The sequence below is a fragment of the Macaca nemestrina genome, chromosome 14 (genome assembly GCF_043159975.1).
Source record: "Macaca nemestrina isolate mMacNem1 chromosome 14, mMacNem.hap1, whole genome shotgun sequence".
Classification (NCBI taxonomy): Eukaryota; Metazoa; Chordata; class Mammalia; order Primates; family Cercopithecidae; genus Macaca; species Macaca nemestrina.
The window spans coordinates 58,037,139-58,062,722 of NC_092138.1; the positions used below are offsets into that span (position 1 = coordinate 58,037,139).

A 25,584-nucleotide genomic window follows, 5' to 3' on the forward strand; every position below is an offset into this window, starting at 1 on the left:
AGGGTAAATTTGAAACCTTCTCACCACAAAAAATGTTAAAAATTTAAATTAATGGATATGTTAACTAGCTTGATTTAATTATTCCACATTGGAGTCATAAACTATAACATTAGTTTTTACCCCATAGATTTATACAATTACAAATTGTCAATTTACAATAAAAATTATAAAATGTACCAACCTTGAAAGCTGCATTCTGTTTTTCTCACTTCACCTAAAAAATAGAAAACACACAAAAAAAGAAATTGAAATAAAAGCCAATTAAAATAACACAAGAAGTCAAAAAGACATTTTCTTTTTTTCTTTTAACTTTTACCCATTTTTCTTGTGGACAGGAAAGAAGCATTTAACTACAGAGAGAAAAAAACCTGATAAAACTCTTTTTCTCCTAGTTTTTAATATATTTTTACTTTTTAAATTTTGTCATAATTTGCTTTTTAAAATTTCTAATGGGTATAGAAATCATGAATGACAGTGAGTGAAAATGCAGAGGGGATGTTTAATAAACATAATTAAATTGCATGAAAGAAAAAATATATAGGCAGCACTTATCCCATGGAAGCCATCATGGTAAGATTTTTGATAAATTCAGGCAAGAGTATTTTAAGGTGCTATTACAATTTATTCTCAGGTTCTATATTTCTACTCTTGAATGCTGATTAGAACACGTGATTTTGCTTCTTCTCTCTCCTCACTCCCCTAATAATCTGTCCTCCCTTATGGACCAAGTGATTATTCTGTTGTTTATAATAACTGTTCTACATTCCTTATGGAAATTGTAATTATGATGCTGAATATTCAAACTGCAAGCCACTTTTCTCAGGGAAATTGTAATTATGATAATGCTGTATTTACCCAACCGATGTTTTTTTTACTCATTGTTCTCTTTGAGGAATGAGGAGGTAAGAGAAAAACACTAACATAAAACATCCTGTTGGGATTTAAGATATGGATTCAGGCTGGGTGCAGTGGCTCACGCCTGTAATCCGAGCACTTCGGGAGGCTGAGGCAGGTACATCACCTGAGGTCAGAAGTTCAAGACCAGCCTGGTCAACACGGCGAAACCCTATCTTTACTAAAAATACAAAAATTAGCCGGGCATGGTGGCGCACACCTGTAGTCCCAGCTACTGGGGAGGCTGAGGCAGGATAATTGCTTGAACCTGGCAGACAGAGGTTGCAGTGAGCTGAGATCAGGCCACTGCACTCCATTCTGGGCAATAAGAGCAAAACTCCATCTCAAAAAAAAAAAAAGAAGAAGAAGAAGATATGGATTCAGACAAGCATAATGATAATAGCTAATATTTACTGTGGCAGGCATGACACAACCAGGCTTACATGTGTATGACATAGATGCATGTTACAGGCTATGTGAATTACAAAGGTTTTTCCTTTAACCCGCACAACAACCTCATGAGGCAGATAGTAGTATTGTCCCAATTTTATAGACAAAGTACTTAAGGCCTTTGTTTGGCACCACGATCTGAAGGCCTATGGAGTATTTGATACATCAATATACATAACATGATTTTACTTTTGTTAAAAATATGTGTATATATATATTATATATAAAATATCATATCCAATTGTGCATAGAAACAAATCTAAAGGAATAGCTGTCAGACACTTAAAGTAACCTTTTAATAAGAGGTTGAAGATGGAACTTTTTTCCTCCATGATACATGAATATTACGCTTTAAGTGTTTATAGTATTTTTTTATAAGCAGAAAACAAATTTTTAAAAATGTAACAACCTAGAAAGAAGGACATCCAAAAATAAATGTAAAAATTATACTATTTTAAAACGAAAGCAAAAACCGAGCAAAATGCAAGGCCAATCACTGAAACAGCTTATTAGATGGGTCCCTAGATCAAATGGGAAGCAGACCTCCAGTAACTCATTTCAGCTGCCTGCCTGTCTTCTAGCTTGCCAGATCTGTATAACCAGAGCCCTCATCCATTCCTCCTTAGCTCAGCAGTAACTGTTTAGGAGTGTTTCAATATTGATAGGCAACTCTTGATCATCCACCATGTATAAGCACTTTATAAGCAGGTTTTAAAATTCTATAATAGCCATTTTACTCCACTTCTACAAATAAGAAAATTGAGTCTCACAAAAGTCATTTATTTTCCCAAATTTACCAAGTTAGCCTGTGTTCTTTTAATTTGACAAATTGACCCATCTTGACCAAAAGTTAAGTAAGATTGAAAAGAAACTCAGAAACCAAAGGCAAACAAAAACAGGAAATTAAAAAGATAAGGACAAAGTGTATAAATTAGTGAGTTTTTAGAGGACTACCCTCTTGTACAGCTTAAGAACTCCCAGGACCTATTCTTGGACCCTTTCTGGACTTCGTTATATTTCTAACCCCCCACCCAAGATATTCCAACCCCTTATTGCACACATACCCCTTAACACACACACACACACACCAAGCTTCTCTCCACTCCTTCGGCAGCATCCATCTGCTCCAATGGGGCCACTCAATTATCCGTTTCTGATTTTCCACACCTGAAAATGTAGATGAGCTGTTCAACCTAATAGCAATGGGGGTAGATGCTGGGTCTTAATTCAGTATTATTCCCCGGGTTCAGACTGCCACTCAGTAGTAAGCTGATTATCACATCTTCCACCTTAGAAGGAACAGTAACTCATTTTGACTAGAACTGAGCCAATTCCAAATAAGGGTTTGCCTTACATGCCTGCAGGGCCTTGTTTAGCACCAAGATCTGAGGGCTTACAGAGTGTCTGAAATGTGAACACATGATACTGCATAATATCATCCAGGCCAATGGGACTACTTTGGACTGAGGTAGAACAGTGGGTACATAATCATGAGATCCACTTTGTCCTGGTATGCACTGCATGCCGCAGAAGGTGCTGGTCTGATGAGTGATGGACCAGCCTTTCGAATCCTAAACGATGTGGTAAATACTCTAAATCAATGACCATTCTTTGATACTGCATCCCCAACAGGTTGAACACACGGATCTAGGAACAAAGTGGAAAATATAGAAGTGGTTGAACTTAGCATCACTCCCACAGTCTTAAATGGGGAAATTTGTATTTCCTGTTCACAAAAGTTTAGGCTCTGTGGGTATAGAGATCCTGGTTTTGAGAGGGAGGTTGCTTCCGAGAGGGGACACTGCCTCTGAGAGGGGACACAGTAGGAATTTCATTAAGCTTCAAGCATATCCTACACCAAATTACTTTGGGCTCCTGTGCCAAGAGATTGGCAGCAAAGAGAAGGGTCATTCTCTTTACCGAGATAACTGTCTCCTCATCAGGATCTGATATGGCTGCTATTATACAATAAGGGCAGAAAAGAATATCTGGCAAGCAGGTGATACACTATGCATTTTGTAAAATTTCCTTGCTCCTTTTTTCTTTTTTTGTAATAAATGGACAAGTGTAGCAGCCTAAAAATAAAATGTTGAGGAGGGGTTCAGATCCCTCAGTAATAGTCTGTGTTACCCCACAAGGTAGGCCACATATGTCCATGGGGGTACTGGCTGAGGATGGGAGAATTTTAGAATGGGTAGGAGAAGGGATGGGAGGGGAGGGGGCGGAGGGGAGGGGAGGGGGCGGAGGGGAGGGGAGGGGGCGGAGGGGAGGGAAGGGAAGGGAAGGGGAGGGAAGGCAAGGCGAGGGAAGGGAAGGGAAGGGAAGGGAAGGGAAGGGAAAGGAAGGGAAGGGAAGGGAGGGGAGAGATAATAAGTATCTGTTGTGAGCTTGAACAGCAGGGGCCATGGCTCCCCACTAATCTTCTTCTAAGAGGTTTCCTAAAAATGGTGACCTATTCAGATTCTGGAGGAGCTGTTCTCGGATGGGATAAATATATCATACAATGCAAGTAGTGCCAAGTAGATGCCAAATGGCATCACCCCCTTCATGACAAAGACTCACTCCCCTAGCTGCCTGAAGTGCTGGCTGCTGGTAGCCCACAGCTGAGTCCTTCTCTGGGAATTTTCCACCTTCCACCCAAGGGAACTGCCTTGACCAAGACAGGTTATTCACAGGCAGCTCATGCTAATGATTGATTAATAATGTACTACAAAGACTGGACTCCCTTTCCTCAGCTTGGGACACCTATAAATACATTGATCCCAAGTAACTTCCCAATAAATTTCATGCCTGAAAACCTCTGCTTCACAGTTCGTTTCACAGGAAAATTTACCTAAATCAAGATTTACAAAATTTGGAAGATATGGAGCAGAGAGTTGAGAACAGATATGTCTGACTCTGAAATTCATAACCTTTCCATTATATTTTTCTCCCTCTCAAAAGGAAGAGTTGAAACAATTTTTCAAAACATTTTTGTGTATGCAGTAGACATAGGCAATGATGGTATATTTCAGCCTGTAAGTCATCATTCTTCAGTGTTACACAATAGCTACAATTATACTGCCATTGGAACTTAAACTAATGTATTTACATCTCTTGAAATCTAGACATCTACAGAGATGTTAGTAGATATGTACAAACACACATTGATTTATAATATTATATTAAAATACAGTTGACCATTGAAGAGCACAGATTTGAATTATGCAGATGCACTTATACATGGACATCTTCCCATCAAAGTTATATAAGTATGCCTGTTTCCCCTTCCACCTCCCCCACCTCTTCTGCCTCTGCCATCCCTGAGACAGCAAGACCAGGCCCCCTCTTCCTCTGCCTCCTCAATCTACTCAATGTGAAGAGAAAGAGGATGAAGACCTTTATGACAGTCCAATTTTACTTAGAGTAAATACATTTTCTATTGCTTATGATTTACTTAATAACAAGAAATATTTACATCTTTCCTGCAGTCTATTTTATTATAAAAATACAGCATACAATACATATAATACACGAAATATGTCTTAACTACTGTTTATATTATCAGTAAGCCTTCCAGACAGCAGTAGGCTATTCATAGTTAAGTTTTGGGGGAGTAAAAAATTATACACAGATTTTCAACTGTGTGTGTGGGGGGGTTAGTTTCCCAACCCATGCATTGTTCAAGGCTCAAGTGGATATAGTATACATGTACACACATGTGTGTGTATCCTATAAAACGTATCTCAGGACTCATTCCAAGGTTACTGTGACCAAAATCCTTAATTATACTAGCCTATTTGCAAAGAACAATATGATACTTTTAATCATGCCATTTTTCTAGGAAGACTATTCAAGACTTCTCTATTTCAGAAAACTTAAAAGATTAGTTATGGAACAAGGGCTTACATTTTCTGCAATAAATGTAAGAATTTTATCAGGCATGAAATGTAGTCAGAACAATTTACAGTCCAGTAAAATGTTACTTCAGGCAGCATTTACAATCAGAACACAGAAGTTGCCTAATTCTATGCAGTTGTGAGAAAATCCAGTTAAGATTTTACAAGATGTGAACAGTGCTTCACACTATTCCTCAAGAAATTCCGCATCACCAAATCTTTTATTTCATTCACAACTCTTAATTCTAGATCAAATCATTTATACTTTTTATTTAAGTATTTCTGGCATCACTGGTTTACTCATATTATGCCACAACTACACTGCGTCAAAGGCTTAAATGTAATAAATACAAACACAATTGTAGATAAAATTCCTCTGATAGAAAAATAAAACTAGAGCATTCCAAGAAAAGTATCCTAATCTATCCATTGAGAGGCAGAAAATAGTAGCTACATGTCCAGGATGAGCTACTAGCTTTAGTTTTATCTTTAATTGTCTTCAGTTAGTGGACAAAAGGCTATTTATGCCATTTTAAGCAGGGAGGCTTTTGAAAGAGCTCTCAAGTGTCAGAGGGTTGTAAAACTTAAACTTGTGGTAACTGGGATAGGAACCTCCCCGTGGAATCTGCATTATATGTCCCACGTGGCAATAAATACAGGAAACACTTTAAGTGAAGCATGCAGCTAATGGGGGACTTTCCACCAAGAGGCAGCAGATTTTGCAAAGCACACTCTACTTGGTGAGCTTTAAGTCAAAGATTCTTCCAGACTTCCAGAAAATCTACTAGACCATTGCTCCCTACTGACTGATGAGGCTACGGAACTGTCGAGTTAGGCTTTCTAACTTTATTCTGGGATCATTCACTATTCTTAAACAGCACCACTAATACGTAAACCTGGAAACTTCAGAAAGGTAGCATCATAGATTTCCATCAATTCATTCATAATTTAATTGGGATTGTGAAAGATACAAAGATGTATATGACATACTCGCAAACTTACTTTGACTTATAATGCAAGTACACTTGACACTGGTAAGAATGCACCTCAGTTTCTAGATATCAATATTCATGAGTTCAGGGAAGAAAGTCAATTTTTGCCCAAGAAACCCAGATTTCCTATAGCTGAGTGATTGTCAGTACACAGTACATTACATTTAACATCACAAAGGCACTTACAAAAAGTAGTCTGACAAACAGATAAAGACTGACAAAGGCACGGAGTTAACTTTGAACCACAAAGAGCTCTCCAGGACAGAGCTTATCAGCATGGAAAATAATGTTTTAATAATTTCCTTTCGATATTAAAAATATTAAAAGTTATTTAACTTTTAATTAAATAACAGGGAGAGGTTGGGGCAATGTCATAAAGTCTTTCATATGGTAAATTTTGAAGGAAGTACAGTCAGCATGAAGCCATAAAGTGTTTTTCAGATGAGAAGGCATTTTATAAAAATTGCTGAGGTAGCACCTGCACGAGAGTGAAAGCAGGTGTGTTTCATGTGTGTTTGATGGGGCCCTATTGACAAGGCTGGCAAATGTTGCTCAGGTTCACTAATTTGAAATCATGTTTTTTCCCCCTTGCACTAGGAAAGTAGAGTGGTGTGGTTCAAAGAGCACTGTACATAAAATCAGAAGCCCAGGATTTAGTCTATACTCTGCTCCAATGGGTTATCTATCTGTTTCTGTTCAACAATTTTACTTGAGTTACAAGTTAAATTTCAAGTACTCCCCTGCTCTCCTCCCCAAAACAAAACCAGCACTCCTTAATACAGAATGGTTTAGGCAAGAGTGTAGAGCAAAAGTATGACTTAGGATCAAAAGGAAATGCGATGTGCCTCCCACAAACACGAATGCTACTGTATGCTTTATTATTATATGTGTAGTATATAGAGGAAGGCAGGAAATGAACCTGCTTTACTTTTAAGTTGTCATATCAAGACGGAGCACTGATTTTAGTTTAAGATACCAGATTTTATAAGATCCACAAACAAATGGGACACAATCTGGGAGAAAGGCTACATTAGTGAAGAAACTAAAAATAGTGCAAGGAATGGCAGAAGAAGTTGCATTCAAGTGGGGCCTTGCATGTTGTTTTGGAACATCTAAGTAAGTATCATAACATTTTAGCTAGAGAAATTTGAAGTAACAAGAGGAAGAATACTAACTAAAAACTGTCTCAAGATGGCTTGTGTTAACTTAAGACAGGGGTTCACAAATTATAGGCCACAAACATCCTACTTCTTTTTATTTATAGGTTATTTATGTCCTCTTTGCTGCTACAGTAGCAGAGTTAACTAGATGCCACACGGTCCATATATGAACTAAACATATTTACAGCTGAACATGTTTACAATCTGACTATTTACAGGAAAAGTTTGACTCCTGCCTTAAGAAACAGCCAGTCCATCAATCATTCACTCATGTGTTCATTCATTTAATAAACAGGTTTCAAACATACACAATGTGTCTAAAATGTACCTGGCAATATACGGATAAGAAACAGTCTGTTTCTTAGCCTACCCACCAATTTCCATAAGGCCACCACACATAAGCTAGGTGACCGTTAATAGAGGATAACATAGAGGAGAGTAAATTATTGACTCAATGACTATAAAGGTTTTATTCCAATGGTAAGAGTCTTTAAAAAACAATACTTCATGGAGAGAAAGGCTATGAAAAATTGGTTAATGGAAATAGATGGAGAAGTAGGAGGTGGCAGTCCTCAAGGTATGGAAGAGTCAAGGTCAGTGATCAGAGAATGAAAACCAGACAAGTTGGATAAGCATATAGGGTACAAGTGAAGAAGTACAGGATAGATGTCTGGAAAGATGAGAAACATCATATCATGGAGGTCATTCAATATCAAGCTTAATTTTTTAGGTTATTTGGTAGCTAATAGGAAACTACGAAGTCTTTCTTAAAAGAGACAGTATAAACAAAATGAAGTTCATGAAAGATCATTTTGACAGTGATATGTAGGATAGATTGGAGATGGAATATAGAACAGCTGCAGTCCAGACTTAAAATAAGAACATGGAACACTAAGGATTGGATGGGAAGAGAGAAGCAGAAATGAATGTGTATTTCACATGAATGACAAATGCTAGGTACATAGCAATTCAGGCATATGAGGAAGAAATAAGGAGTGGAGGCTGGGTATAACTACGGGCTTGCCCTTGAGTATGTATTTCTTTCTCAGGTCGGAAGCTTCCTCTACACAGGGTCCAAAGGAACACAGTAAACACCATTTTGATTTGCATCAATATCCAATGAAGTCCACCATTGGTTGGTAGTAAGTGGTGTCTTCCAGAAAAGGATCGCTGACAATGACTATGCCTATATAGAATGGGGTTTGGATTCAGGGAGAAAGCCATCAATTTTTCCAGAGTCCTAGTGTGGAAGGTAACTTCAGAGCAGAGTAAAAAAAAAAAAAATGCAATTGCAGAGTTTTGACTAACATGGTAGAAATAGGGAAAAGCTGTGAGTCTATGGGTATTTGGGTGCCAGTGGCAGCAAAAATAATTTCAGTCCCCATTGGTTGGTGAATTTCAGACTGTTAATATAATCATACAGCTTGGAACTGAGTATGGCTACACATGCAGGTAGAAGATCTCAGGAATCACAGCCCCTCAGGGAATACAGGACATAATTATAACTATTTGTGTGGGGTGTTCAAATGTGTCTTTGTAATTTAGGCTGGAATATATACGCCAACATATTTCTTATCTTGAATATATAAAACCATATTTGTGTTTGAATCAGCACCATCAATAAGAAAAAAAAACATATTTTCAAAATGTTTATATATAAAGTCCCTCCATTATTCTTTGATTATAATCTTGGATGTTAAAGGAAATCTTCACCTTCTGGCCCTACTTTATCCAATTTTGTCTGATGGAAGTGTTTAGCTTGGAGAAAGGTGGTCTTGTACTGACACTGAAAAAATTGACCCAGATGGTCATTTATGTTGCACTTCTAACCCAACACTGCAATTTGGGGAAGATTTTTAGCCAAATCATTAGGACATTGCCCTGTGAGTCAATAGGCTCAGGTCATCATTCAAATTTTGTATCTTTAATTTTTTTCTTTTTCTTTTTATACATCCATGGATGCCTGCACACTTTTAATAGCAGCATATTACAGTCAGGATATTACAATGTAAAGAGCCAAGTATTTGGATTTAGATGGACCTAGGCTGGATCCCAGAACTACTACTTATTAACAGGGAAATTTTGAGCTAGTTCTCTACTTACTCTGAGCCTGTGTCCTTCTCTATTAAATGGGGATAATAACACTTGCCTCAAGGTTTGTTTTGAGAATTAGTGAGGTCATAGATAGTACTTGCCATTTATTAGGCACAAAATAAATATTAGTTCAATTTCTTCTTTAGTACTGTTTCTGATTATTAAGCTATCTCAGCTAGCTGCATTTATATTTGTGACATTCAAAATATGAAAACATTGTTAGAAAGTCTCAAATGTCTAGAATTCAGATAAAGATGTTCTCTCACGGAATGATTCACATGGAAAAACTCATTAGATACATCTTTCCAACATAATCACATTGATAAATTATGTATTAAATGATTTTAGTTAAATACTGACAACACATTATGGACCATTAATAGGTGCTCATTTATTTTAAGGACAGAAACAATACACACAGGGAGAGTTAGCTGAACACCAATTAAACACATTTCATGTTTCCTGTGTTCTATATCAGCAATATTTAGAGCAAAGCCTTGAATCTCATGGGGAGTCATTCACATGCAGTCTGCAGCTCTTCAACACCTAAAATCTTCATACAGGATATTATAATTCAGTTCTACAGGCCACATGGTATATTTCAATCAAAAACACTAAAGCATAGTGGCCAATAATACTTGCTCTGTTTTTAGACAGTTGACGGAACTCTTTAACTTGCTGTGCACTCTTTGGAAAGTTACTTGCCCCCATGACTCATTTTCCTAATTTGTAAAATGGGGATAGTAATAAATAGTGTTTACCTCCCTGGATTATTGTGAGAATTAAATGAAATACTACCACAAGAGTTCTTGATACACTGAAATCACTAAATAAATACTATCATTTTTTCATACCTGTTTCCAAACAGGATTTGTGGAGATTTATTTCACATAACACATATATAACAGGTAAAACAATATAGACAAAAAGAACAAGGATCCTATAGTAAACGGTGGTTAAGTGTGGAAGTGAAGTCTTCCACTGTGCTAAAGAGTTGATATTTCTCGAGCGCAATCCAGAGCTAAATCCCCTGAGTTCACGTCCCCAGTTAAAATTTTTTCATTTATAGCTCCTCATCTGTAGGATGAAGATTATTCATCCTAAAATGCATGCAAGGACCTCCATGGGTGACTTCTGCCCACGTGGGTTGCTGGCAGCACTCACTCTTTCATTTATAAAATTGAAACACTATAGATCACCATTCAGTGTGTGTGTGTGTGTGTGTGTGTGTAAGATCCTAGGTTTCTGCTATGCCTCTTGTATATCTATATACAGTCCCTCTCTACCTGGAATACTTTCTCCTCTGTTTTTAATCTCCCACAAGTGACCATACAGTATGAAAAAGGCTTAAGAAAGTCCATGATCTCATTGGAGGAAGGTTTCCAAAAAGGTCCACATGCTGAAGGCAGTAGAGGCTACTGGTGAGGCAGAAGTTTGTAGAGAGTGGGGAATCAAACTCCTCAGGAGATCCCTACCTGGAAAGGAAGCAGTCCATACAGAGAAATTCTCAGTGCATGAAGCCATAAATATATACAGGAATTTGGAGGTGAATGAAAACCAGAGGGTTTTGCCACTTCCAAGCCCCAACCACTACATTAATGCTGAATGTTGATTTATGTTAATGACATTTAGTAATGTAATTCTCTGTAAGAGCATCTGTACAATATTTCAGATATTCCCAGGGGTGCTTAGAGAAGGGGAGTTAGTCAACCATACAATATTGTGTAACATTAATTAAACAGAGACTTTAATATAAGAAAGCTCTGAATTGGAAAATACATGTGTTTTGTATATGCATTATTTTTCCCACCTCACCTGCAGTGCTTAGGTTTGCATAGAATTCCTATGTTAAAAGAATTTGGGGTAGAGAAATCTATGATCTTATGCTAATACAGAAAATAAAGTTATAAGGCTTGAGGGCAGGATTATAGCTATGAAAGTCTTTTATATATGTTCATTTTCACTGAAATAAAATATTATGTAATACAACATATGTGAAAATCTACAAATATTAAATTAGTGATAAATATTAATATGTTACTGATTTCTAGCATAATAGTTATTTATTTTATTTTAGACAATTTGAAAATTGCATTTAGACAATTATGGATTTTTAATAATATAATGAGCAAACCTGCACTCAAAACAAAAACTAGGAAGTTGACCCTATGCTCCTCTTTAACTCCAAACACATAATCCCCCTCAATCCATCACCTCAGGCAACCAATACTCGGAATTCCACATTTATCACTCCCTTCTTTTCCATGGTATTCACGATACTCTCTCTCTCTCTCTCTCTCTCTCTCTCTCTCTCTCTCCCTCTCTCTCTCTCTCTCTCTCTCTCCCTCTCTCTCTCTCTCTCTATATATATATATATATATATACACACACATATATATATGCCCGTGTATGTGTGATATTTGTAACTTAAAAAAGGTAATAATGTTGTATGTAATCATTTGGACATTTTTTCAGTTAACATTTTGTTGTAGTTACTGATATGTTTTGACCCACTTCATTTTAGTTTATTATTTCAATTTTGTCTCCTTTTTCATACTTTTAAGTAATAATTGTCTCACCTTTTTCTCATTGTTTTTAAAACAACCACTTCAGCACACATCACATTCATTGAATTCCAATCCTCAAACATGTCTGTAATGTTGGCATTATCATTCTAGACTTTTATTCTGTTAGTGCTTTCTCCTTTTCTTTGCTCTTATCAATATTTATAACAGTTTATAACAAGGAATAAAATTACTTTAAAAAATATGTTTCTTGCAACACCTCCTAAGATTTTAAACAATTTTCTCATCTAGATTCTCGATCCAAACTGCTCCTTGTATGGGTCTTTGGCAAAGTTTCAGAGGCTTTGTGTGATTTAAAAAAAAAAAAAAAGTCTTCACTTTTAAACTGCAGTTAGCCAGATATCACATTCTATATCCTAAGTTATTTTAATGCTTTACAAATAGCACTCCACTGTTTTCTTGTATCCACTGTTGCCCTCGAAAAATCTAAGGTTAATTTGATTCTTGTTTCTTGGGTGTGATCTATTTACTCCTATCCATTCATTCTCCTTTCATTCAATTAATATTTACTAAATGTCTACCATTTGTGATGTACTAAGCTAGACACCGGGGTACAGGAGGGCACAAGAGAGGCGTAGTTCTAAATTCTTGGAGGTTGACCTCTAGTGAGATGCATTGAATACTTCTAAGAATATGTTTTTATGACCAGTCTTAAAGGAAGCATTACCTTCCTTTCATTCTTTTAAAGATTCAGTGTTTAGAATCTCTATTCCTGTAGCATTTAACCTTACCTAATTTGCTACTTCCAGCTCTGCTCCTTCTATAATATAATTAACCTCACCTGAAGTGATTTAAAATTCACTGGGCTTACCTAGACTAGATTCCGTTTTCTTACAGCTGTTGAAAAGCAAATTCACATACAGGTTGATTTTATATAAGGAGAACTCACAATCAGGTGTGTCGGGGGGAGGGATTTCTGTATTCAACTTCATGCCTCTGCTCTGAATTAAGAAATATAGAAAAGGCACAGATACTGTTATGCTTCATAATGCCATTTTCTTCTTTCTAGGCAAATAAAATTAGGCTTTGTGGCTGGAAAGAAGGTATATGCAGCTTAGGGAAAATTATGAAGCAGAAGGAAATGGAGTGAACAAAAGATAAATATTCAAAATATAATCTTGCCCTGGAAGTCTCAAACGTACTAAATCCTCTATGAATTGTGTTTCTTTCCATAAAACCAGGAAATGATAATCGAAAAATATATGTGCATGTGCTTCATTACCATACCTTTCCAGATAACTGCAGCTAGGCTTAGGCACAGATACAGAGAAGGCAAAAGAAAATGGACCCAGAGAGAAAAGAGGGATGGCAGTTTGGATTTATTAGGGAAGCCGGTATATCCTTGGAAACTGTGTGGACTTTATTTTTAATGAAACAACACAATTCAATATATATCTTCTTACAGAACATCATTAATAAAATACTACAGTTCTGGGCCTTCTGGGAACTCAGACATGATAGCAGCAGATAATTGCCTTTGAGAGGAATATCAACAAGCATGAAATCTTCTTTCCAACTAAGTTAGACTTTAATATTGGAAGCCTTGCACATAACACAACATTGATGACTTATATCCCTCTGCCTGCCTGAGGATCCCCTGTTCCAAAGATTTGAGAAGGTGTAGTGTATCTCTGTTTTAAAGGGAAAGAATACACAATGTTCTTACAGAGATAAAGAACCGCTTGTTTATCCTGTAAATCTGGTCGTGTCCTTTGACACTGATGTGCACATGAAAGAGGCAAGCTTTCTAGTTGGGCAAGTTTTCTAGTTCTTTAATTTGCTACTAAGACACTAAATACTAAAAGGGAGATTCCTGTCTGTATGTGGAGGGGTGTGTTTACTCAATTCCACTCTGATTCATATTTACCTAAACTGTACATATCTTCTTCCTACTCATACCAATAGAAAAAACATTTTAAATAATGATGAAGAAAGATTAGAGAATATATAATTCAATGAATGATTCTAAAGATGAAGGGAATGTTCATTATTCTGTATCATGCCAATGAGAGATAACAGAGTATACAACTCTAAAAAAACCCCACAATATCTTCAACAAATAAAAACTTTAATAGTCTTTTGAAACAATCACAGTTGGTTACCTCAATTAACAGAGCAGTACTTTGTGTGGTATATGAGAATTTCTGTCACACCTTCTCCAATATGGCACTTCTAATTTAAAAAATAAACTATTCTAGATAGGATCTTTATAAGGTAGGTAGAGATTTCTTAGAATAAGATATGAAGACGAATATGTTAAAAATACTTAACAAAATAATTACTTAGATTTTAACAAAAATAAAGGGAAACAAAGCAGTTATATTTTATATGGGAATAAGAAGAATATCAAGCAGTACTGTGTCTACAGTATTTATAGTTTTTTAAAATTATTAAAATATAGTAAGAATGTTCGTAAACATTGCATTAGCAATAAATAATTACAATGCAATGAACACTGTGTACCTAATATAGGTACCCAATTTAAGCAATAGAGCGTGCCAATCACTTTTAAGGCCCTCATGGATCCATTACTGAGATCAGTCATTACTCCTACCACCAAAGGTATAAAATAAAGATAGCGCTTTATCATTACCTCACTATTCTTTACAGTTTTACTACATCGGTTAGTAACCTCTAACATCCTACTTGGCATGTTTTTAAAGTTTGTGTAACTAGACTTGCTTTTTCTGTCAGTGTCATGTCTCTATGATAGAATCTCTCTTTTATGCACCTGTGGTTTGTTAATTCTCATTAATGTATAGAGTATCCCATTGTGTGAAAATATGCCATTATCCCCCTCTATTCAACTGTTCATGGACATTTGGGCTTTTTCCACTATTTTGCTATTATAAACATTGCTGCTGTTAACATTCACCCATGTGTCTCCTGATTCAGATATCCTGGGACACATAAATAAGAGTTTCCCTTAGGTTTATAGCTAAGATTAGAATTGCTGAGTCATAGGGCATGCATATGTTCAATTTTACTTTAATATGACAATTTATTTCCCAAATACGTTTATTTGAACCAGGGACTTTTTCAATTTTATTTGTTCCACATCTTTGCCAAAACTTCGTACTACATGACTTTTAATTTTTGCCAATCCTGTATCTCATCCTTTATTTCAATATGTATGTCTCTGGTTATTAATGAGGTTCACAAGATACGATTTCTCATCTGTGGTATGCCTATTTATGGTACTTCCTTGTGTATTGTTTGGTTTTTGACTCTAAGCCGATATTCCTTGAAGGTTTATCTGAAGGAATTATTTGATGCCTGAGCCAAATGTGAACTAAATCAGATATAATTTGCATTTTCTCCTGTCATACGTTTAGAAGCTTTACCAAACTTCAGCAACTGTAAATATTTGACTTGAAGTTTTGTTTTTTTTTTTTGATTTCCCAAGTACAATGAATTCAGCAGGCTGGAAACCATACATGAGAACCTACTTGTGGTTACTCAAATTATTGGTTTTTGTTTTTCTTCACTCATTTTCAAGGCTCAAGGAAGGCAATTATTTTTGCTATAACCTGGTATAGACAGATTATTTATAATTTACCTTAAAATGTAGCTACAGCCCTTTATGCCCTCAGAATCTTGGGCAAGTCTCCTTAGACTCTCACCTTAAACCAGTCTTAGGAGATCATTGTCTAAAGTAATTGTTACACTACTAACAAAAATATTGAACTGTAAAACATACGAACTATTCTTTTAGCTTATATTTCTAAAATTATATATTTTACATGCCACTTATCAATGTATCTAGGAAGAGCTATATCATAAAGACAAGATAATCTTTATGTTTTTGTCTCGAAATATTATGACTTTACAATTTCAGAGATTTCTAACCACAGATTGGAAGCTACATATCAGAGTTTTAAAGTTTTCTACCATAAACATTCTTCAACTCTCCTGACCTGGGTGGGTTAGATCCCCACCTTCAACAAAGGTTTAAGAATTATGTCTTCCATAAATGTTGACAACCATGCACAGAGGCATCATTCCCACCTACCCAAGATCTCTAGGCATCAGCATTCTTAAATTCCTGCCTCATCTCTTAGAGTAGTCACAGTCAGCCCCACTTAGTGCTGCATCATCCTGCAGGGAGCCTCACCATCTTCCCACAGGAAACAAACAAATAAAAACCTCACCTTTCATAACCGCATCTAGAAACAAACAAAACCCAAGGCCGGGCGCGGTGGCTCAAGCCTGTAATCCCAGCACTTTGGGAGGCCGAGGCGGGCGGATCACAAGGTCAGGAGATCGAGACCACAGTGAAACCACGTCTCTACTAAAAATACAAAAAATTAGCCGGGCGCGGTGGCGGGCGCCTGTAGTCCCAGCTACTCAGGAGGCTGAGGCAGGAGAATGGCGGGAACCCGGGAGGCGGAGCTTGCAGTGAGCCGAGATCGCACCACTGCACTCCAGCCTGGGCAACAGCGTGAGACTCCGTCTCAAAAAAAAAAAAAAAAAAAAAAAAGAAACAAACAAAACCCTCACCTTTCATAAATGCATCCAGAACTTTGCAATCATAGCATCTAGAAACGATTTTACATTCAACAGACATCTAGGGTTGTATTATGTAGTTGAATAATATTTTTATTTTGAATTACCTATGAAGGACACCATAAATTTCTGATTCGAGGGGACATAAAGTCTTAATACAGTCTGATATATTTCTAATATGAGGAGAAATAAAGTCTTAATCTGGCCCTGGTTTCATGTTCCAAAATTCATTGTTTCCTTTTCCTGATGTCTAGATTTGGACTACTCCTAAATTGCCCTGAATTCATCTGACAAATCACACTGAAAATATTTTTATGGTCTGGAAAAATGTATGTCTCTTGTAACTAAGAAACATTTTTTCTATGTTAATAGTACCAAACTCAGTGTTTATAGCTTAAAAAGCCATGATACCAATAATAGTTACCAGGTACCTTTTTTTTTTTTTTTTTTTTTTTTGGTGTCTACTATCTGCCAGACAACATGTATGTGTTTTCCATACATTTTCTCCAGTTCTTACAATGCTTCATGATAGCTCAATATTGCCCAACTAGTAAATGCCTGCGCTGTATCCTGCTTCAGGTCATTGCTTCCATGGTTTCTGCCTTCTGCTGTACGATGCTGCCACACGTTGTGAGCAAATAGCCTTCCCATTGTTCGCATCCAGCAGATGACTACAAAATTAAACTATTTCTTTCAGTGCAAACAGGTTTAGAGTTGTTTGGCAAATAATAAAATAAGAACCTTTTACTCTGAAATCTTATTTCACATCTATGCATAATGGATGTTTACCCCAAAGCCATGTATTATTTAATAATTACCTAGTTATATCACTTTATGTATCAATTTATAAAGTCTGGAATAAAGAAATGGTATTGCAAATACTTTCAGCTTTTGTGTTTATGAACATCTTCCATTGTTCTCCTGCTATTAAAATGCTGACATATACACATAGAGCAGAAATAGGTTTTCTTTGAAAGATACATAAATGAAAAATAAAAAAAAAACAACTTCAGAATGGAGTTTATGATCACAGCCCTTGTAGCCCTTGACAGATACTTAAGTCTGCCATCTCCTAAACCCTCCTGTGCTCCTGTTTCCTCCCTGAAAAATGGGGATAATACACATCTGACTTCTCCTAGGTAAAAGCAATTTAATGTAGACATAAATTCAAAGCAATTTGATTTCTTCAGAGCTAAGAATTTTATAAACAAAAGACATTATCGTGATGCTCTTGTTATTACTCAGGAATGTAGCCACAGTATGGGGGAAAATCCAACATTTCACATCATTGAAAAAGCATCTATCTCTTTTACTCTTCTATCTTAGAAGCATTAGTGAAAAAAAAGTCTGATATACTTGACAAATCAGAGAGAACTATTGTTACAGATGTAACAGTAATCTTTTTGCATGTACTCATCCAATAATATACGACTCCCAGACATGTAAAACCATTAAAACCTAGATGTGGATAATTCAGAATCATTTGAATTCATCATTTGTTTGCTTATTGACCTATTAGCTTAAATCTAGTTTTATTTTTCATTAACTTTATTTTTATATAATTAACTTATTATAACTTACAAAGTTTTCCTGTAAAATTCAATGAAATGAGTCAAATTTATAAATCCAAATAATCAGCACCACACTGATTAAAGATATGGAATATTTTCGTCATCAGAGAGTTTCCTTGTGGCCCTTTACACAGGCCCAGTTTTAACTTATTAGAAATTAGATCTTATATCTAAGGAGGTGGTATTATCAGCCCCATCCTGAGATTATCTAAGGGCTTAGTTATAAATCACTTTATTACTTATAAACTCAGGTGTGCTCTTACGGGGTTCATCAAATTCAAAACTTCAGTGCCTGGATTCCTGTCAAGGGGATGTGAATCGGGGCAGTTGGAAATCATGTTTTTCTGTTAGGAGTTATTTCCTTACCAAGGCCTTCCCTGTCTAATGGCCTTATTATTCCCTCTTGTCCCTGATTTTCCCTTTTCCTTCTTTTCACAATTTGTATTTATCTTTTTGTGTGTGTGTGTGTGTTTATTTAATCACCTCATCCACTGGACTGGAGACCTGTTAGAAATAGAAATCATGTTTTCTTTATTGCTGATATGTCCTTAATTAAAGCCTTACACCTCCTTGTCACATGGAAATTCTTTATAATTATTTTCGAAAATACCAATAAATATCTAATTTATTTATACAACGTTTTTAAATACCTACTCTAGGCAGGTGGGCTACATTGTGCAAAAATCTAATGGGGAAAAATAATTCTTAGTAAGAAAACCCTATTTTATGCTGAATCGAAACAATTATGTGCCTATAAAACAACACTTTGGCCAAGTGTGGTGACTCATGCCTGTAATCGCAGCACTTTGGGAGGCCAAGGTGGATCACGAGGTCAAGAGATTGAGACCATCCTGGCCAACATGGTGAAACCCTGTCTCTACTAAAAGTACAAAAATTAGCTGGGCGTGGTGGCCCGTGCCTGTAGTCCCAGCTACTCGGGAGGCTGAGGCAGGAGACTCTCTTGAACCCGGGAGGTGGAGGTTGCCGTGAGTCGAGGTTGCGCCACTGCACTCTAGCCTGGTGACAGAGTGAGGCTCCATCTCAAAAATATAAGAAATAATAATAATAAAAAAAACACCTTGACTATTGCCATCTTTAGTCAGTTAAGATATTTTGTCTTTTAATTAGGATATAATTGATAATATGCATGAGGGAAGGAAGGCTACTTCTTGAGAAAAAGTATAAAAGCAACACCTGTACGCTGGCTTTGGAGTTGGGCATACCTAGGTCCTGTCTGTGCTATTCACTAGCTGTTTGCTCACATAAAAGTCATGTAACTTCCTTGAGCTGTGATGTACACACTAGTGAGTAGAAATCATAGTTTCACCTCATATGGGTGATGTTAAAGTTGAATGGAAGAGATGCATAAGGCAAGGTATGGGAGAGCAGCAGATGCATGGACCTTCCATGCTCTCTTCAGTTAAACTGCGTTCCCAACACCTGGAGGGGTTCATCAACTCTCCTCCCTCCAGGTTCCAGTTCCCCCTACCCTTCTGGAGGTCAGTGGGTGGGGCTAAAAGTTCCAGCCCTCTAATCACTTGGTGTTTCAGGTGACCAGTCCCATCTTAAGATTATCTAAGGGCCCGGCTAAAAATCACCTTATTACAATAAACTCAGGTGTACTCTTAAGGGGGCTTGTTATGAATAACAAAAGACACCTGATCACTCAGGAAGCTCCAAGGGTTTTGGAAGCTCTAGGCCAGAAGTTGCAGACAAAGATCAAAAATATTTCTTATGGCAGTAGTTTAATAGATTGTTTTTTCAAATCTAGATGTAGGAAGTATAACACTATCCCCAAGGGTAAGGCTATGAATGGTGCTGAGGGAGAATATGTCCCTAGGAACTTTTTAATACTTAGAACAAAGTCATTTGACTAATGTATCCCTCAGAAAAAGTCGCTTAGAGTGATGAAACCTTGTGTGAAATCACACAGCCAGCAAATAGCTGAGCTAATATTTGAAATCAAGGAAATCTACTTCAATGTTTACTTTATTTTAATGGGTAATTCTTATATCTGTCCTGTACCTACTATGTGGGATGTATTCTATGTCCTGGGGGCAGGAACAGCAGTGAACAAAACACAAACACTGCTCTCATGGAGATCCAGTTCTAGAATATAGGATAAAAGGACATATATTTAGTAAGCACACTTTGTACTATCTCATTAAGTGCTTACAGTACTCTTAGAGTTCATCAGAGAAAATTACATTATTCCCATTTCATACTCAAGGAAAATGAGGTTGAAAGAGAGTTATTAAGCTGGTAAACTGGACTGAACAGGCAAGAATTAAGCTTGCATTTTCTGATTCAAGATCTGGTGTTTTGCTGATTGCTAAATCAATGAAAACTTCAAATTTTATCCTTCAGGTAGGAGAGGCGGTGATCATATTAACGACAATATACTGAACCACAAGGCAAGACAACACATTTATCCTTAAGATGGAAAAAGGGGATGGGTAACAAGAGGTAGACAAATAGCGATGGAGTGGAATGCAAGGCAAGATCAACTGTGAGAGGTGAACATCAGGCCTTACCAGGTGGAAAACACCAGGCTGACTTCTGACTTCCAGCAAATCCATCTCTCTGCTCGATGTCTTCCTTCAGAGTTTGCTCTGCTCCAGTATAGCAGGGCAGGTCAAAGATGCCAGGGAATTAACACCCATTCTCCTCTCCCAAACAACCTTCAACTAATGACTAATAGAAGTTAGTAGATAAATACCCTTTGCCCCTTAGAGGGGATAACTCTGAGGCAAAAGCGCTTATACTAGCTGCCGGTGTTCCCCAACAGGATTCATCCCAGTTACTGAGCGGTAAATTGGTTGATAACTTGTACTGACCTCTTTTTTTCCCTGGTCTCTTTCCCCTATCAGTGTTTCTTGGGATTAACTCCCAAATACATTTCCTACAATATAATCTTTTCACGAGAGTCTCTGTCTGATGGTACCAAGACTAAGACACCAATTGATTTGCCCAGGTAAGGGTAGCCAGTCAGTGCTCATAGGATTAATGGGTCCATATCAAAGCTGTATCTGGTATATCTGAAGATCTCTTTCCAATGCAATGCTTCACTTTGCATAAAGACTATGAACCACAGTTTACCAGGCCTTTTTCTGATGGAAGACTTCACTGTCAGTACTCTCTAATTCTGAATGCAAGAGATATGAAATGTAGTTACTGCTTACAAATCAAATGGGGATTGTTTCTTCCACCATCCAAACAGAATCAAATGACAGTGAGAAAAGTCTTTTCCTCTTTTTTTTTCCCATTGCCCTCACTACCAATGTTCTCTCTCTCTCTTCCAGCCTCCCTCTTTTCTCTCCTGCCTCCCTCATTTTCTTGCTTCCTTCCTTTCTTCTTTCAGTAAAGATAATCTTATCTAAATTGTAGACTTTTTGAAAGAAGATATTTCTTCAGTTGAAAAGGTAGGCAGATACCAGATATGTGATTAACCTTTCCTCCCTTGATGTCTTTTGTTTTCTAAATCCATCAGAAGATGTATGGGGGTAGGCAGCGGTAACAGGTAAGAAATAAATTATTTGTACTGAGCTAGCTGTACTTAGAACTCCTTGTTATTACACAGTACTAGACACATAGATTCTTATTAATAAATAAAATTCTTTGTGAAGGAAATAATCCATTTCATTTTCCAATTGAGCACAGTGTAGCTAACAGAAATAATAGAATTAACTATAGAATTCCCAGCCCCAAACCATTGTCATTTCCTTCTTTAGTAAAATGAACACATGTGGAGAATGTATTAATTTCATTACAAGGTAGAAAAGCTAAACTCGCCCCATCTTTTTGCATTTAACTCCTATTTGGCATGAGGCCACTGCTCTCACATTCATTATATTATCAGAGCTCAAACAATCACCTATCTTGGCACTTGAGGAAAAAAACTTAAGACATTCTTGTTTTATTAAAACATGGAATCATTGGCATAGGAAACAAAATTAACATGTACTTGATAAGGGTCCCAGCCCACCATCAAAATGGTAACTGTACTTATTTGAAATAAACAAAAGAAAGCCCTTTCATACTAGTCCTTGAAGTAAGCGCTATCATCATAAAATAAAATAAAGTAAAATAAAATAGGTAAACTATGTAGTTATAAAAAATGAAGGAGATAACTCAAGTAAAAAAAAATGTATTAGTGAAAACCTTCATCAATTAAATTCAATGCAAGGTGTGCTGGAAAATGTCACTTTATTGTGATTTTACCCAAACACTGGCATGCTCTCTTTCAATGCCCACATATTAGAAGTTTAGAAGAAAGAGTATGTACTCGTTGCCAAGAATATGGATATTATTGCATAAAGTATATTTCAAAACCATTTCAACTATGATATTGAAGCAAATATATGACAGTAAATCCTGAAATAACAGAAGTGAAAAAAAATTCACGTCCTTGCTGCTTAAAGTGGAAAGCCTGGTCTCCTGAGCATATACCCATATGGCAAGTTAATCAACAAAGCCCGCACAAGTCCTGTAATGTCAATTTCATTTGGTGGTAAATAATTTAAAATATCATTTATACATTTAAACAGACATAAATATAGTATAAAGTTGAATGCAATGTTTTCATCACTTCTTGAAATAAAACCATAGCTTTCTGATAAGTTTTATACTTGTAGTTTGTCCTTTCTAGCCCTAGCTCAGACCTCAGCAGGGAAATTCACACTCCTCTGTCATTATGGATACTTTTTTTGGAACAGTACTTATTAAGCTTGGTTATTATTGGTGTAAACATTTCAGCAACCCTTTTCTCTTTCTGTGTTATAAATTAATATTAGATCTGAAATTTGGCCCTTTGGTCTTCAATATGGATTCCTATCCATGTGTCTTGGTTAAAAAAATGTTAAAAATAGGAGGGCAGGAGCAAACTAGGGAGACTGCCATAATTCCCAGTGCGCTTTGGGTAACAGAAAACTCCGGATTCCATACAACTGGTTATGGGACACTTCGTTTCTGAGACTCCATTTCTTCCCACAAAATGTAGAAGATTGATGATTTATTTCACAGACACTTATATAGAAATGACCAGGTGCCAAGTGCTGTTATAAGCACTGGTCATGTATTGACTCATTTATTCTCCATGACAAAGCTGTGAGTTACAAGTGCCAAGAATCATATGCAAAGTAAATCCAAGTAAGGAAATAGAGATATATGGGACAATTTTAGAGACTCTAGTCAGATATTTTATTATTTTATTTACTATTTTATGTGTCATAATTGGAGTTGCCAATCTTGAACAGGAAGTAACATTTAAGAAGTCCTGACTAGGCCAGGTATGGTGGCTCATGACTGTAATCCCAGCACTTTGGGAGACCGAGGTGGGCGGATCACGAGGTCGGGAGATTGAGACCATCCTGGCTAACATGGTGAAACCACGTCTCTACCAAAAATACAAAAAATTAGCCAGGCGAGGTGGTGGGCACCTGCAGTCCCAGCTACTCGGGAGACTGAGGCAGGAGAATGGCGTGAACCCGGGAGGCGGAGCTTGCAGTAAGCCGAGATCCCGCCACTGCACTCCAGCCTGGGCGACAGAGCGAGACTCTGTCTCAAAAAAAAAAAAAAAAAAAAAAAATCCTGACTAAATCAAATTATCTGGGAGAACAGTATTTCAGGCAGACAGATAAACAAGTGCTCTGAGAGAGAAACTTCCTTGCGGTTTTGAGAACTAGCAAGTTGGCCAGCTTCCTAGAGAGAACCTAGTAAAAATTTGAGGAGGGGGAGGTAAAATTAGAGAGGTTAAGAGTTCATATTTACTCTATGTCTGACAGAAAGCCACAATGATTTACTATCTTTCAAGATGATTTTGCAAGTATTTTCCTAATCTAGCCTACTCCTTTACTAACCATAATAAGAGTTTATATGTAAAAAGATGATGCCTTGGGCTCATTATCTTTGCCTATCCATTCTTCTCTGGAATATATGTCCAGTAACTCATCAGTACTTCCTTCCTAATAATCCTAGACTCAATTTTCTAAGAAGAGTTCTATCTCTTGGCATGTAGTGAGTCTTGATAATATGTATAACTCCTACATACATGGAAGAGGCAGTAAAAGTAGAATAGGATCCATATCCTTCAGTATCTTCTTGGGAGTATAAGATATATAAAAATAAAAACTGTATTTATTTTTCACATTTATTTATTTTTAAATTGACATAAAATTGTATTATGTATGACATGATGTTTTGAAGTATATATATACATTATGCTATGGATAAATCTAACTAACACATGTATTACCTCACATTGTTATTTTGTGGTGAGAATATTTAACAGCCACACTTGGGATTTTACAAGAAGACATTTTATGGTTGTTAACTATCAATACCATGCTGTACAATAGATCTCTTATAGTCATTCCTCCCATCTAAGAGAAAATATGTATTCTTTGGACAACATCTCCCCAAATTCTGTGACCTTTGTACCTCTGTATAGAGTATAGTGCTATTACACATATACTTCAATAGGCTTTAATAAATGTCATTTAAATTCAGTAGCAAAAGTCATACATTGAGAATAAAAGAAAATTATTGCTGGAGTTAAATTTGCATGTTAAAGGAATGCCATTATAAGCACCAGGTTGGGAACTGAGACAGAAAAGATCAGTCAGTGTTATGATTACCCTGGCTGATCAGGAACTGGACAGAGATTATTTGCATAACCCATGTTACGTGAGGTCAGACTATTTAATCTAAGGTGGATTACAGCATCAGAGATATATACAGGGACTCTATTACCTAACACTGTACTAGAGTCGTTGAATTTAGAAGGCATTGAATGAAAAGTTTGGTTTTATCCATTGCAAAGAGTTAGTGGTAATTTAATATACAAATATATTCATTTTACTTTCTAGCACAAGTTTAGCAGAAACCCTTTTTATAGTCTGGTTATAAATAAACATTTCTATAGCGATTTCCTGTCTGGTTCTCATTTCATAAATATTACTTAACTTGATTTGATGTAAAAACTGGCTTAGATACAGTTTGGCAAAAATGTAAAATACAATAATTTGTTAACAGGGATTAAAATCCATTCAGAAAGGAGTTAAGCAACATAGGTAAAGAGAAAAGAGACGTTTTTGAATATGCAGTTGGGGCCAACAGTCTATTATAAAATCTCACAGCATGCTGAGAAGTAGAAATCTATCCAAATGACTAGAAACTCTGTGTTGGAGCAGGTGAGAAGGTGAGTAAAAACCAGATTGAGAGATAGAAGGCCAAAGAAGAGGCTCTATACCTTGCACAATTTTTTGCTTTAACAGCCTGTGTATTTCTTTATATTTTTATTGATTTAGGAAATTTAATTTTTGAAGGATGGCATGCAAATGGTGTCTAGGATATTGGCTAAGTATCGCAAGGACTTTCACTTAACCCTTTTCCCTCTTACATTCCAATTCCTTGAGTGACAAAATTCAAGGAGATTCTCATTCCACCTCAGTTCA

The 25,584-nt window shown here is 36.5% G+C and overlaps 1 protein-coding gene across 13 annotated transcripts in view; it reads right to left on the minus strand.

Moving 5' to 3' along the window:
- The window catches only part of LOC105493874 (leucine rich repeat and Ig domain containing 2), a 1,258,361-nt gene that overhangs the window by 392,551 nt on the left and 840,226 nt on the right, over window positions 1-25,584 (minus strand). For all 13 annotated transcript variants that reach the window (XR_011612666.1, XM_071077897.1, XM_071077888.1 and 10 more), the window contains one exon: window positions 182-214. The gene's annotated coding sequence lies outside the window, so the exon portion shown is untranslated. The remainder of the gene's footprint in view (window positions 1-181; window positions 215-25,584) is intronic.